This window comes from Ambystoma mexicanum, chromosome 7q, assembly GCF_040938575.1.
Source record: "Ambystoma mexicanum isolate Mex_15411 chromosome 7q, UKY_AmexF1_1, whole genome shotgun sequence".
In the NCBI taxonomy this organism is placed as follows: domain Eukaryota; kingdom Metazoa; phylum Chordata; class Amphibia; order Caudata; family Ambystomatidae; genus Ambystoma; species Ambystoma mexicanum.
Genome location: NC_090941.1, coordinates 954,344,628 through 954,361,212, shown reverse-complemented (window position 1 = coordinate 954,361,212; position 16,585 = coordinate 954,344,628). Strand labels below are relative to the sequence as shown.

The following is a 16,585-nucleotide window of genomic DNA, read 5'->3' as shown; positions in this document are numbered from 1 at the left end:
ATCTTAACCACGGTGGCACTCAAACATATCAATATGCTTTTCGATTTAGGCTATTTTACATGAGTATATTCCAGAAAATAAAAAGTATACGAGTCGTGCTATAGTGAACAGACAAGCAGTATGTTAAATAGTGAACCCAGAATGCTTTGCAGAATACATTCATAGGGTCCAAATGTCGTTTTCAACAAGGGTCAGGCAGTAGTGCAGCACACTACACAATATGATGAAGTGTTATTTTGTAAAATAATATCTTCTGACTTATTTGCATCTGGAATACAGGCGAGTGTCGTTATGGCTCATTAATGTGATGGGGTTAAATGGTATTGTCTCCTCATCACTCGCTACTGTGTGGGGAATTGGGCCTCGCTGCTTCCCACGCCCACGATACGGTGGTCTTCGATGTCTTGGCTTGTGCGAAGTCGAATGCAGCTGTGGGTGAGCACAGAAGAACTGAGCATCCTTTCTAAACCCCGGCCGAACCAACACTGCACAATATATCTACAATAAACTACAACTCCCGCCGCGCCTCGGGCGCGCGCGCATGCGTGTTGCGAGCATGAGCCTCGCCCCCCTGTCATAGGCGCTCTGTCAATGCCTCCTCCCGTGCAGGGAACTGGAGCTCAGCAGCAGCTGTGCTTGCGACGAGGCGGAGGCGGCGCTGCGAGGCAGAGAGTAGAGTGGCGGGGGGGAGCAGGGAGCGGGAGCGGAGGAAGCCCACACCTGGACAGCGGAGCCCAGCCAGCAGCGTCGGGGGACCCGAGAGGCGGGAGGTAAGGTACCTGGGAGGGGGGGTATGGGACCTTGCTCCCAAATAACAAACGCGAGGTGCAATGTCCGGGTGGGGGGCCGGTGCACCTATCCAGGAACAGCTGTCTGGACACTGTATGCACCGGGGAGCCTCCAGGCTTATACGCTCTTTAAAAAGAGGCGCCCCCACTGTCTGGCGACCGAAAAATGATTTTTTTTATCATGCCCCTTCCGGAGTGCTATCATTGACCAAAATAACTGCCCCCCAACCCAAAGACTGTATGGGGGGATTTGGGTAGTTTAACACATAGGGTCCCCATCGTGTCCCCGCTTGAACTTTGATGTGCTGCCAATATTCTTTCTTAGAAAACGCCTCCTGGCACCAATCGCAACGATGTGCCCGTTGTTTCATGCAGCAACCCCCTGGGAATTGTTTTGTGCGGCGTGAATCGGGTTATCGCTAGCATCCAGTGGAATAGTCACGGTCAAGCGGCTGCCCGTGCCACCCTCTAGTAGTCCGTTCAAAGACCAAATGTAGGGCACCCCAGGTACAATGCAGGAAGTCGCCCGTACCATGCATGCTCCCCATAGAGCAGACATGCTTTGTGTTCTGCAGTCGGGCACAGTCTGCATTCTACGAATTATGCTATTTTTTCTTTTCTGCATATCACCAGCCCACAGTTGTGCAGTGTAGGACTCTCTCTCTCTCACACACACACACAGCTCAACGAGGACACGGCTTCTGCAGCGCACCGAAGTTGTCACATGTTATCCGCCAGCGCCTCCTCCAGTCCTGGTTTTTATTTGTAGCATTCTGGAACTTGTAGTTTCTTTTTTCAATTTGTTATAATTGTAGGACCATGAGTTTCAGGGTGCGCAGAAAAATACAGTTCTGGGGTCTAAGTGCTCGTGCCTCCCATTGAACAGATTGAGAGGCTGGAATTGCGACGCAATTTGAGGTTAGCCTGTTCAAATTCTCAGTGCATGTTTATAGCATTTCATAGTTGCCCCCAACCACATCGCTGCCCCAGCTTTCCCACAAATCGCAACCAGAGGAAGATTGTTGAAAAATAAATGGCAACAGGTCTATTGATATACATTAGACTTTAACACGTTATCTTGCAGGCGTTGTGTAGCGCGTAGCAGTGGCCCCCACTGTCCTAAATACCCCCTGGCTGATTTTATACACGTTTTGTACTCCGGTGTTAGTTCCTCACAACCCAACCCTCCAAAACCACCGTGACACCGCATTCCCTAGTTTGGAAGATCCTGGGTAGGTGTGATCGGATGGATGGATATCAAGTACAATAGTACCCAACCCATTGTCATCTGAACATGGGGTTTACGCCAGATGGGCGCCGCGTACCTTGAGCCTAGGTGGCACCTGTTCCCTGAGCTCCCCGGGCAATGGAAGTCATTGCTGAACGTTAGTGTGGCCCGCGAGGCTTAATTGCTGCATCTGATACGCTCCTGTGCAATGTCCTATGTGACGCGCCTATAACGGGGCGTGTCACATACGCGGCACCCAAGTAACTGCAGTTGTAATTGGTTATTAATAACGCGCTTAATACCCAGAGGTTTCTAAGAGCGGACCCGGGGATCGAACCTGTGCTGCTCTGCGTCATCTTGCTTCCAAGGTGAGCGCGTTGCCACTAAGCTATCCTCAGAAAAACTCTGTATGTTGTTTTGTAAACCAGTGACATGTTTTGTGAATGAGAAAATGAGTACACATCTGGTTGCCTGCCCTGCAGGAAATTTCCAGCGGTTTTGCTGGATCCTTTTGTCTGCATAGATCAGTCTGTTGCTAATGTCTAACTATTTGCACTGGAATTTACCCTGGGGCGGCCTTCAACGTGTCCTTCGTCCCTTCTTTTGATGGGATCTGATTTTTTAAGTGGAGGAAGCCAAGGCAGGCCTCTTTTCTTCCAGCCATTTCTCATCGTTGTAGTGGGATATGGTGGCGGGGGATATGGTGGCGGGAGAAGGAATTAAGTGGTCGGCGGTTCTCTTGTGATATCCCTCTGTCCATCTCGTTATTCGCCCTGAAGTTACCGCTCTGACCCTGCGCTTATATGCTGTCCTCAAAGCCACAAGTGTCCAGTCTTGGGTTCCCCTTGGTTTGGCAACTATGGCATGGAGGAACTATTTACATTGCCACCTGAATACAGACATCGCTTAGCCTAGGTTCTCTTCTCGGCACGGACAGTGTTCTTCAACTTGAGGAGTTGTATCGCTAGCATGGCCACAGGGGAAGCAACGGATTCCGCTGCGCGTCCTCCACTGCGACGGCATGTGTCATCTTAGATCTTCGCTAGCAGTACTGCCCACGGGCTCCGTGTTCAATAACCAACAGCAGCAGCCGGTTAATCCAGATCCACAAGGCCGCGATATCCCTGTAGTGGAATGCATTCTAACAGCGTTTGCCAATGTTTGCTTAAACATTTAAAAATTATATTTTGTATTGTACATTCTCGAGGCAATATGCAGGAATGAAATGGATCCTTGTTGCCCCCATCCAGTGTTGCTTGGTAACTACTAATGCACCCTGTTATGTTTATCCAGGTAAACATCTGAATAGTACAATAGAGAATAAAGGAATCTGGCTGCCTGTAAAGAAGGCGGGGCAACATTCACTGAGATACAGATATGGGATCTCTAATCGTGGCAGGCAGTCCCTGCTTTAGCACACTACTGTTATTTCTCAGCCTCAGAATGGCTTTGGGCAAAACTGAACAATTATAGGATCATCTCGGACATTAACTGCCTCAATTCCCTTTTCAAAAGAGTACGTGCTCTCCTTTTTGGTGCAGGCGTTGGGCCCGTTTTTGAGTGATCCTGATTTTGTGAGCATAAGACTGTGGGACAGTGGGAGATTGATCTGCGTGCGATCGGATCCAGTTTGGTCAGTAGGAGAAAGCGCCGTAGGGCTGGTCTTCGGCTTCATCGTTGGCTGCAACCCTGCTTCTAGGGCTCCTAGCCTTCTGGACCAGGAGAAGTCTTCAGTCTTTCTGCTAGATGCACCTCACTTAGACTCAGTCTTCACTCCTCACTTGTACTTCTTTGATGCTGGCCCGAAGTCAGGTTACGGAGAGTGCTCTGGCCTTACCTCGGTGTGGTCTGGTGATAGATTTAAAGGTTATTTTGTACCATTGCAAATGGGGGCTTCTAGGAACATTGGGGAGCCCTCTGCATTCTCACATGTAGTGTTCCAAATGATATGTACCCGAATTACACTAAAGATCAAGTTTGGTCCTCCTTCCTCATCCCAAAAGTTGAGCAGTAATGTCTAGAGGCAGGGTCTTTTCCCCAATCTTCACTGATTTTAAGAGGGAAACACGACTTTTAAGATGGGTTACCAACGGTAATCATATTTTCCAGCTACAGAGCCAATGCATTACGTTTCATACGTGTTCTACTTCGAACATCTGTTATAATTGTCGACTGCATTATCTCATTTTGAAAAGGGGGGGGGGCAGTTCGGTGCATTGGGCCACTGGATTCGCAGGTGTGTCTTCGATGGAATGCCAGTCGCTTTTTTTCGCTGGCCTTTGTAAGCGAGCCCCCAAGACCACCTGTTGTATGTACTTGTGAGCATCAACCACCGACCTTGCAGACCCCGTTAACACTTGTCTGGACTACTATTGTGAAACAGTGTTACGACTCCTTTTTAGTATATTCTGCCATCAGTGTCACTGCTCCTTGAGTATGCACTGCCATGAAACACCGTTGCAACTCCTTTAGTATACACTGCCAAGAAACACTGTCGCACCTCCTTTAGTGTACACCGCCAAGAAACGCTGTCGCTGCTCCTTTAGTGTACACCGACATGAAACAGTGTCACTGCTCCTTTAGTATACACTGCCATGAAACACTGTCGCAGCTCCTTTAGTATAAAGTGCAATGAAACAATGTTGCAGCTCCTTTAGTATACACTGCCACAAAGTGTTGCAGCCCGTTTAGTATACACCGCCATGAAACGGTGTCACTGCTCCTTTAGTGTACACCGCCATGAAACAGTGTCATTTCTCCTTTAGTATACACTGGCATGAAAGAGTGTCACTGCTCCTTTAGTATACACTGGCATGAAAGAGTGTCACTGCTCCTTTAGTATACACAGCCATGTGGAATTGAAGAAAGACTAAAGCATGGTTGTTAAACGCTTCCCTTGAATGTAACCTTTTTAGGAATGTCTTTTTTTTTGCGATGCCCTATGTGGAGAGGACAGGTGTCGGACAGTGAGTGATTGTTACGCCCTTCCTTAGTCCCGCAGCGATGGATGCGTTTTGTCGCACATTCCTTGCGCCAACGTAACTCGGCCTCCTTTATTTGGAAGAACCTGCCAACAAACCTGCTCTACCACCCCAGCGTTCCTGGACTCCTCCATTGGGGCACATGCGAGACACACAGTTATGCCCAGTCTGGCACCGCGCACCCTCTGGGATGCCAAATTCATTTAACATTTACAGGGACGAACTGCTGGCAGAGGAGGTTATCGAACCTTTGTCCATCCAGGTGAAAAGCTCATAACAAATAACGTCCAGATCTGAGGATCACCTTGTTATGATGAAAAATTCCAGTACACTCCATCAGTATGGTCTGTAAATTCTGATTAAAAAAAGAACTATTACATTAAAAATGCACACGTATTTGCACAATCACACATTTGCACAGTTAACCAAAATTAACTGTTGGCCCGCTGTATGAATTGTTTACCATAGTTTCATTGTTTAACCTAATTTAATGGTTGACCCCTTGTGCTGTACTTCGATCAAGTACCCGTGGCATGTGTTGTTGGCCCCGGCTCTTGCCCTTTTTTGCATGGGCAAAAGCTCTAGACGCAAACTAGCTGTCACACACTCGCAGAGCAATTTAAAATCCTTCCCTACTGACATCAAAAAGAACCCTGCACTAACAACCAGGCGCTATCCTACTCCCATCCTAGCCAATGTACACATGCGCCACAGGCAGATACAGCTCCTATGTGGACACAAAGGCCTCTATGCCCTCAAAAGACCTGCACAGAGTACCCGGGTACTTCTGAACTTAGCCTAGCTACCGTGCTGATGTGCAATCTTCCATTTCACCACTAGCCCAACCCATCTCCTCCCTCTCAGATCTGCCAAAGCGCCTACCTGGTGGCCATGCAAATGGCAGTGGTGTGTGCGCTATAAATCCCAGTTGCAGTATGTGTGCTATACCTTGGAGAAGACATGCTAAGAAACGTAATGTTCAATCTACATTGCTGACTGGAGTAAAGCTATTGAAACATTGTATAGTTATAGCTCCTTAGATCATCTTAGTTATGAGCACAAAAGGGTAGGCACATTGCCAACATATTTAAGCTGATTTCCGAACAAGAAGGCCCGTGAAGTCTTCCTGAGGTTTTTCTTTACACGAGAGGTTTTAGTTAGAAGGAGAATTTCACCAAAAAAAACTGATCAATGACAGATTCTGTAAAGAAGGGAATACTGTTCAGACATTATGGCAAATAATGGGTGCAAGGTTGCATTTTAAACAAATGCTTTATTTTAGACACTTTTATATATAGGCCTGATTTTATTAATTGTGAGGCTTTATGGACTTATTTATTATGTGGTCACTCAAATCATGTAATTATGTTGAGTTTGAATTTTATAAATGCTATAAAATTGAGTAATGATGGCTTTTGAGGTATTCAGATATTAAAGGAATAGTGCGCTCAAAAATATTATTGCCCTGATGGTTTGGGCATGTGTTTTTAAGCATACGTTGATTGATCGTACAAACATTTCCTATGCACCTTACCGTAGTTTTCCTCACTTTAACACATGCGAAATCAGGCAGCAGGGTGTGGCCATCTTGTGCTAATCTTATCCGTTGCTGCATCGCCCTAAAGTGAACTGCCCTGGAAGCACTAAATCATATCCCCCACCCTTGAAACTGACATCACCATTCCTAGTGATATTCTCTGCCTATCTCCGTGATGTTACTGGGCAGCATAGCCAAACGCACCCAGTCAACGCCTACGTCTTGACATCAGTTGATGCAGAACCCGGCATAGGAACCCGGCATAGCAACACACATCCTCTCACAGCACAATGCGTCCCAATTTTGAACACAAAACATAAAGGAAACCGCAATACTCTGCAATTTATAATGTGCTTTTATTTCACAATAAACGTTCTGAGAAAATCCGCCAATTTCCATGTTTAACTACATTGGTAATTTCTTTCTTTGTTCTCGATCATGTTTAATGTGAGTCTCACAGTGTTCCTTGGGTATAAGAAGCGCATTGGACGCACCATGAATCGCAAGGCTTCCGCATCAGCTTGTTGCTAGACCATTGTAAACAATGTCAGGCCGCTTCTTAATGCTGGTACTGTGAAAGGGCATATCGGCCCGGGGCGATCGTCCCAAAATAGCGTGATTGAAATCCAGCCATTTGGGTATATCTGCAACTGCCCGCTGAAGAAGCCATCAATTGGTATCTGGAAACAATGACATGCACAGAATGGCAGGATGTAGCTGTGTAGAAAACATTACAGAAATGTGTCTCAGTAGCCGTTCATTATTCTAATTTATCAATTACCCATTAATTTTGCACTGTGTGAAAACTAATGATGACCACAAACGTGAAACAATGGAAACACAGAGAAAAAATTGTGGGAAAATGGAGCCTATGATGTGCTTGAGAGGTTAGTGCTATGGAGTATGTTTCGCTCGCAACGGAATGCGGAAGCTGACGGAAGAATTCAAAGAACACATAGATGCATTTTAACATAATATTAGCGTAGAATTTGGCATTGGTGGAACCTGGGGGAACCCAGACGTGGACTAAATGCATTTCGGTGCTGGACTGCTCATGTGCCCAGGACAAAGGCAAGTACACATAGGTTGTTTTTGCGTGTCATTGCTCTATGCCACAAACAACAACCCATTACAATGTAAGCCAGCAATACCGGTCAGAAAATGAAACCTTGACTTGTTTGTCTATAAAATTGTCTACAGTAAATCTTACATAATAATATTCAGCATTTCCATTCTCTCGGCGTAACGCAGAGTGTCTGTTCAGATCAACACATTTTCATAAAATAAAATTACATGTTCCTTTGTCCAGTTTTGGAATGTTGAACCTTATCATATTTGACAGTATTACACACCTCCCTCCCTTCATTAATTCCATTCTGAATCCTCCCTTTCTTCCAAGGACAAAAAAACAATCAAACCTTATACTGTGTAGGATGCGTGGGTATGCACAGTTCACAAGCAACATTCAAATGCAGTGACCTTCACTCCCATGGGAGCGAATGGCCCTGCAGACCAATGTGGCATTTGAAATATTTTCAAAAAACAAACAAATTGTTTTCTGGCATCCACCAATGGCGTGCAAAATTTCTAGTGATTTATTTATTTTTATGTACAATTAGTTTACTGCCAAATGCCTTAGTTTTAGAGTCCCTCTGGTGAACTGCTCACTCTCCCAGCGCCTCGCACAGCCAGCCCCCACCACCTGTCAGCTCAGCCCGTCTCCTGTTCTCACGGTAATGCAGCTATTAATTTTTGCAAGTAGCAAGCCTTGAGCCCTCACAAAACGTGCTTGTACGAGAATGTCAGAGCAAGCCCTGCTCCAACCTTAGTGCGCAATCCGTCTCTGCTCACTGACTCATGCCATCTCCAACCTCCTGCCTGGCCACGGCACCCGTGAACCCATGACCCCTTTTCCCTTGGAACGCATCTAGTCCCCAGACCCTACCCCGTACCACCTCAAATTCACCTCCCATATACCTAATCCAGAGTGGTGGTATATTTTGGTAACGCTCCCACCTATCCCCATTGCGCTTGAAATTGTAAGACTCCAAAGGCCGCAAATCAAAGATTGGCCCCTCTGATAAGGCATCCGATAGCAACGACCCCTAACACATGCCCCCATAAAAATATAGGTAAGAATGCACCTATTTCACACCAACAACCCCCTTTCATGCGTTGTTTTGCTTACAGTCAGTAGTTCTTGCGTGCCAAGTTTCTTATCTAGCCTAGGTCTCATTCCTTTGTGGGATGCGTATTTATTCAGCTATTTGGACTCGTGCTTGGTAAGGCAACTGCAAATCCTGCAGTTGCTTTTATGCTGATATCCATCTGACCCTCCCCTGATCAGTGAAGGACCCACAAGAGCTCAACGAAAGCGGGAAGTGTGAAAGCACAGCGCTGCACTGTGTGGCATCCTCCAAATGGCACTACTTGGCAAAGAGGATACATTTGAAAAGACAATTTGGATGCTTTAATTGGACAATTTACATAGACATTGTTGAACAAATAAATAGCTGCTATCATTTGAACCGGGAACTGAACTGTTTCACGAGGTCTGCTTTCGGTGGACGGGGCATGTTTCCAATGTTTTGTGGCAATGTATGTGTCCTAGGAACATAATCGTGAGCAAATCCATGAGTATGCATGTCCAACACAGTCGAAGTGAGATCTTTCACAAAATCTAATTCCATTTCCTGGTATATTGGCTTGACCACCCATTTTTTGCTTCTTTTCGCAAAGGCCATTGTGTAATGAAGCATCCCAAAGTTTCCTGAAGTCCTCGATTGTTCTCTCCCTACGTTCTCATTATGCCCTAATACCGCTACTAATGTTCGATATTGCATCCTGTCTATGCCGAAATTCAATCTCTTGGGCCTGTACTTTAGGCACATATTGTGGAACACCTCCAAATCTCCTGTGTGACAGAATGCTGTGAGTCCCTTCAGATCTCTTGATAGTTTTATCAAACTCTATCTTCTCAAGAGCTTTGTGTGGAAGTGAAGATGGAACCAACCACTTCTTCTTGCGTTCCTGCTTCTCTGATAACGGTCCATGTGCACATTGGTGAAAGTGTATGTTTTCTGTCCACAAGTGGACGTTGGCACAGTGGTGCATCAATGAGCGCCATTTTCCAAGTAGAATTTCCACAGACCCATCACAAGTTTTGGGGCACCACCAAAGATGGTTACTGAAAGACTGGGACCACTGTAAAATATTATCAGAACCCTTTTTTTTACCAGCAGCTGTGCTTTTCTTATTGATTGATTTGGCAACGTGCCATACATCAAATTGATGGCTAATGTTTGGAAACTGCTCTCTCATGGCCTTGGCTATTGAAACATGTCTGTCAGTGGCTATGAGGTCTATTTGCATTCCCCTCGATTGTAGATCTTGCAGGGATTGTATAAAACCATGTTTCTCCATGGCCACTGAGGATTTACATTGGGACACCTGCACGACCACAGAACTTACAATTATTTTAGTTTCCATGTCCTGAAATTGGTATGTGCAGTACTTTGCTGAAAATCCGGGGCTGTCACACTGTCCACCGCCAGCTAGCCTGAACTGTTTGCCAGAGAATGTCCTTTCAATAGACATTTGTTCAATTTTCCAGGCTTGACTAATATCAGGGGAATACAAATTCTCTTTGATATTTATAGTACTGCGTTTTAGAAAGGAACTGAAGTCCCACAAATTGACAGAAGCTGGACAACTTACTAAAAGTAGAGCCACTGAAAAGTAAAGCTACTGCACACAGTAGATTTCCAGTTGGTATTTTGTCCAGCATCAGTGTAGCAGACCATGAAAATGTAGCATGGAGCAGGGCACAGGTGGCTTGGATTTTCAGGTTAGTGCCTTGTGAGACACGAATCGCATATGGCTCCACGCATACTTTTCCCCCTCTCTGAATGGACACATTTCAGCATCAGTATAACCTCTACCAGGCAGCTGTCGAATACAATGTATTTGTGCACCTTTATTAGACTATCGTCCTGCATGAATGTGGTTTGTGACTCAACTGTGGTGGACATATCGGCCGAACAGGACACACTGAAGTCGAAATCTTTGTCAAGCTCCTCCGTCAATTGCGTTGAGGCTTCAGAGTCTGTTATTTCAGCTTGTTTTATTTGCACACAAATTGGAGAAACCATCAATGTCGATTTGTTTATTGGGTGACCCTTTTTTTGCGGGTGTAGATTGTGTGAAGTGGTCACTGAGTAATTCAAAAGCATCTTCTTTATATTCAGTTTCTTCTTCATCTTGTCGAGTTCTCACATTGTAGCAATGGTCCAAAAACACTTTGCTTGCTTCGCCGGTCACATTCAATTCACTTTCTGGGCATCGGGCATAAGTATCTCAAGTCTGCTTATTGACTGGACTAAGCCGCGCCTCAAATAATAGTTGCCCCATGGTGGATTCTGTTCGGCAAGCAGCATCTTTGGTTTCATTTGTTGACTGTTATCTTTATACTTCTTTTCCTTCTGGGCCTGTAGGAGATGGGTTGTAAAAACATGTTCAATGTAAATCCAACATAGAGTATATAGCACTTTAGATTAAAAAATGAAAACATGTTACAAGGACAACACCAGCCCAAACCACTTTTCATAAACAAAATTGTTCGTAAGTTACCCTTGTTTACATACCCTTGTGAACAGTGTACGCCATTTAGTCAAAATAGACATTTTGAATTTCACCTGATTGATGGCAAGTGTACTCGATCAGAGATCACTGTGCAAAACCTACTGATTGTAATGTTGCAATCTAGCATTTTGCATTGTATTCGGCATTAGGGTAGAAATTGTAACGTTACAACTGAAATGATAGAAGTTTGAAAAACTGCACGTTTATATGAATGTCACTGTCTAATAATATCAGATGTATGATTTACTTTCTTTCATTCAAGGGAACTGTCAGTACGCATACCTCATACTCTGGACCAGCTCCAAAGGATGAAGTAATTGTAGTTGAAGTACCAGCATCCCCCTGTAACCAAGTACTTGTTTTAGTATGGATAAAAACAGTGAAATTTAACGGAGAGAATCGGATGCAGACAATGGTACACATAAATAAAAATCCATAAATGAAACATTATGTAAACAAATAACAGGATACGTAAACTATTTCATATTATCTAAAATTCCATGCATAATACATTTCCGTAATCGAAAAGCGAAATAAAACTACCCGATAGGTGCTCGAAGTTGTTGTTGACTCTGGAAAAGAAATGGATGCAGAATCTTGCTCCTTCATTTTCATTGCATTGCCACAAAGTGGTAAAGGGAAAATTAGTTCTACATTAGATATGTGGGAAGATCCAAATCTCAAGAATATGAACTTCAGCAAGTCTGAATGGCTCACCATTGGTATATACTGGATGTGTCAGTGATGTCGTCACTACCGATAGTCTGTGCTTCAGTCAATATGCTCACCTAAAAGAATTGACATGTGAAGCAACCGATTACAAAAAGATTATGCTTATTTCGAAAGGCACTATGGCATAGTTTTCTGTGTTAATAAATAATTGTCTATGATGCTCCTAAAACCAGGGACAGATGTCTAGCAAAATGGGGTATAGTTATAAAGCAATACACTCAGGTAAATATGCAAAGTTTAGTAAACATTTACACCGAAAGCACCAATCCATTCATGTAGTTACCTGTTCAGTACCACGGTTGTAGGTCAACTGGTCGAATCTAAATGGTCGACAGGACAAATGGTCGACATCAAAAGGTCGACAGGTCAAATGGTCGAATGTTTTTTTTTCACTTTTTTTTTTTTTTTTTAGGGGTCCCCCCAACCCACTTTTTTTTGCTAAAACACCCTTTTTTTCCCTAAACGAAAACCTAAAAAAATATATATAACTAAAAAAAATTTGATCATTTGTCCTGTCGACCATTTGTCTGTTGACCATTTGACTAGACGCCCAGTACCACAAGGCCTACAGCTAATTCATGAACCGTGACTCACCTGAGGCAGCGTGTGCATTTACGAGATGTTCTAAGTCGATGCTTCTTTGTGTACTACATATCCGAGGTAAAATGCAGATGCGGAATCGATCGCCCCTTAAGTCCCCCAAGACATCCTGGGCTCTACTTTGAAGCTTGCCTGGCACAAATCGGCAATATCTGACCTATTCTCTTATAAGATCTATATTCCTCAGGAATATATGCATTATTGTTACCTTAGGTTTGGTATGGGTCTTAGAACGGCAACCGTAAACCATACAAACAGGCATTGTTGAAAAATCTGTTTTAAAAAAGTACACATAGTTAAAATTATTTTACATGCATGCGTGAGAAAGATGGAATTATATCATACATTTTTCTATGCAATGTTTGTTTTGGTCACAGAAGCAAAAACTGTGCAGCGTAGTCTACTATACACTAGGATAACTTTCATACAGAATTGATTGATGTGACGCAAATCGTAACGTGTTATTTGTCCGTTGAATGTACTTTCATGCATCAAAAGGAAACATGCTTATAGACACGGCCCGCGAAGGATGCACTTCTATCCCAATTGACACTGATGACAATTGCTATATATCGAGAATGGAACAAATTAAACAGAAGTCATGGGTAATGGCCATGAGATGAATGAACATTACACTACTGGGTACATTCGTTATAAATAGATAGAAATTTAGAGCTCAAGAAGAGATGATTTGGTGACCTGCCCTTACCTTGACCAACAGTTAGATTCAGCAAACAGGCTAGTTAGTGGTAGGAGAACAGGTAGTGCGATCACGAGTTTACTTCCAGTGCCCAGAGATGTTCTCATGATACATATCAAGGGGTTTATAAAGAATTAGTAAAGTGGGTGTGTATGTGAATGAGTGATGTGTATATGGCGTGGTCGTATGTGGATAGCAGGGGCACGGCCTGCTTCAGGGGAGCCTGTCTGGAGACACTGGGGGTGGCTATGCCATGTGTACAATGGCCCCTGCGCATAAGATACCTTTGTACATGGTGTTTGGCACCTCGGGCATTCTCACCCTGAGAGCCCCCTTGGCAGTGCACATCCACAGGTGCGAACTGCCATTGATAATGGAGGGAGGATGGATGGGCATGAGGCGTGCAGACAAGGCCCGGAACAATGCTGAAGGGAGAGACACATTTATGTGGATTGCAGGGGCACGGTCTGCTTCAGGGGAGCCTGCCTGGAGACACTTGGTCTGGGGAGGCCATGTGAACAATGGCCCCTGCACAGAAGATACCTTTGAAGTGTACATGGTGTTTGACACCTCGGCCATTCCCACCCAGTCAGCCCTGCCAGGACAAGTGAGCGTGTCCTTGATTCACTGAAAATGTTAAACAACCATTCATAAAAGCTCAGTTGTATTTTATTTTGTTGCTGATGTTGATGGCACAAATGTACTACACATTATATACTTTGGGTTTCAGCACAGTGTGGGGAAAATCCCCTGTACTGACCACTGTCGCTGGGGAATGTGGATCTAATGGCACCAACGACACAGGCGGGTATTACTCGTCGAACACGGTATCCAAGCCTCCCATCAAGCCACCATGTAAATGCACGATAGGCCACCAGCCAGTACCACCTGTGGAAGAGAAACATACAAACTTTATTTAAATGAACATATATGATAAGTGTATCAAACCTTAGTTGAAAATGCAATCTTGTACCCTATGGCATAATTGCCAGTACAAATGTTACTTCATGGATCAATCAACTTGGGCTTTAAAGTGTAGACACATTACAAAAGTGAATAGCTATGCATTCCATGACATTGGGGGCACAGAGAACTATTGTTTCTTGGTTGAACGTGAAAGACAAAAAAGATGACCAGTATGATTTCCCCAAATCGCGAGTGATGAATAGAATTGCAAGACTAAGTTAATTTGGTGGTGATGTCTCAAGGTTATGACAATATAGGCAACAAACAAGAAATGTAAGTGGCATCAGTGGTCAAAGTGACACCAAATCTGGAGTACACTTACTCGTTACTTGGATTGCGAGGGCGAACTGTTGCACGACGTTTGTGCATAAGCACCATCATAATCCTCAACATGGACCGTCTGAGGCAGGCTGCCCTGAAGTCATGCAGCTCGGTAACGCATTGCGGCCGTGTCTCGTCTTCTGATATGTAGGCCAAGCATCCAGAGTTTTCTCGGCAGCAGCAGTTCTCCTCCTCGTTTGGCATGACCTTGCACCGATTTCAGGCACACCAGGTGGAAAGGTCTTCCATGCGAATAGGCTCAGGCTCTTGATCCGGTGATTCGTCCTCCAGACTGTCGTCCGAAGCCCCATAGTTTCCGCATCTTTCTCTTTAGACTAATTCCGCCTCTGAATACTCCGGCTCGTACTGGTAGGGCTGTATTGTTGCCATTATGTGACAAAATTAAAATTGATAGTAATGATAGTACTAGTATCTGTTCGCACAAGCTACGAGCAATGAAGATAACTGAACAGAGCAGAAACGAGCCACAGGATAAAAAGCAACTCTGATGTTGTCTGATGAGAAGCGGTCTGTATATACTTATTGAGGAAAGAGGTGTCCTGCCATTTCCATGGAGACACGTCATTAGCTGGAGCGCAGGGAACGTTGACGCGAGACGTGCATTGGCGTTGTGAAATGGGCCGTACGTGTCTAGTGATGTCAGCCTCAGAGGCGGGGGATATGATTTAGTGCCGCCAAAGCAGTTCACCTTATTGCGATGCGGCAACAAATAAGATTAGCACAAGATGGCCGCGCCCTGCTGCCTGATTTCACATGTTAAAAGTGAGGAAAACTACAGTAAGGTGCATAGGAAATGTTTGTATGATCAATCGACGTATGCTTAAAAACACATGCCCGAACCTTTTGGGCGCACTATTCCTTTAAAAACATTTGTATTTTATAACGAAGTAGAGGTATTTTGAGTATTTATATTTGCTTGGTTTATTGTGTGATATTGTAAAGATATGTTACATATACAAAAAAGAAAAAAGTCCAAGCAACATAACATAGTATTGACTTCCAAGCTGAGATGAAGCCCACAGAATGGGAGAGAAGGGGGAAATGGCTGGAGCCAGGAAGGTAGGGTGGTTGTGACCGCTGTGAACACAGACTAGCAATGCAAAAGACACTGATCGCTCGACACTGGGGAATGGTAGCACTATGTCTAGTGATTGCAAGTGGAGATGCTTGCTTAGCTTAAGCATTAGAATGAGAAACGGTAACCAGCGATTTAAATGTTGCTTTCGCAGATAGTTTTCTTGCCTGCGTTTTATTTATTTATTTTTTAACCTTTTGCAGTAAATCTTAACGCAGACGATCACACCTTTTCGTTGAGCAGCCGTGTTGGTGCCCATATCATCGCCGGCCCTTATGCACTGCTTCTTAATGATAGACATTTTTGAGATCCACCCCAATTTCTCTCCAGTTATTTGACTAGTAGGGCTTTCTTCATATGCTGATGTGAGATTTTGGCAACAGTACAGTAAGGGCACAGTACCGGCAGAGAAGGATGTGCCAGATCATGCGCACTGGACTCCCACAAGTTACCCCTACTCGGAGCAGTACTGCCAACTTTTGGCTCGGGATAGTGGGGAGTGGGGTGTACAATTTTCTAGCACATGCCCATAATGCAGAAGTGGTGGTCCTAACTTCCAGAACAAATAAAACGCAACCCTCCCACCCCCACCCCCATCTAAACATTGTCTAGCATTTATAGTAGACATTATTGACATTACTTTCCTATTAAGCAACACATTCTTCAGTTATGTTTGTCGTTGTTTTTTTGTTTTTAGAGAACCAGACCCTAGGGACCGTCCCCACAAAACAGAAAAATGATTTGTCCAGGATGATATAATGGGGTGAATTGTCAAAGCTGGGATTTGAGCATGTTTGCTTGTCTACTAGTTTGCAATTTGACAGCAGGCTACATCTCCTCCCATCTCATTCCATCCGACCCCACTGCATTGTTACTTTAGATCGATGCATTGTTACTTTAGATCGATGTAAGGAGGTAGGGGAGTTGGAGAATTCCTTAGATCCGAGTCAAGCTGTCTGGCTTCGCTCTAAGAGCCAACCACTCCCTGATATCAC

At 44.4% G+C, this 16,585-nt stretch overlaps 1 protein-coding gene across 1 annotated transcript in view; it reads left to right on the top strand.

Annotated features, from left to right (window-relative positions):
- The first annotated feature begins 613 nt into the window (after positions 1 to 613).
- The window catches only part of CAPN5 (calpain 5), an 820,088-nt gene continuing 804,116 nt past the window's right edge, over positions 614 to 16,585 (top strand). Inside the window, exon 1 of the mRNA XM_069640007.1 lies at positions 614 to 770. The gene's annotated coding sequence lies outside the window, so the exon portion shown is untranslated. The remainder of the gene's footprint in view (positions 771 to 16,585) is intronic.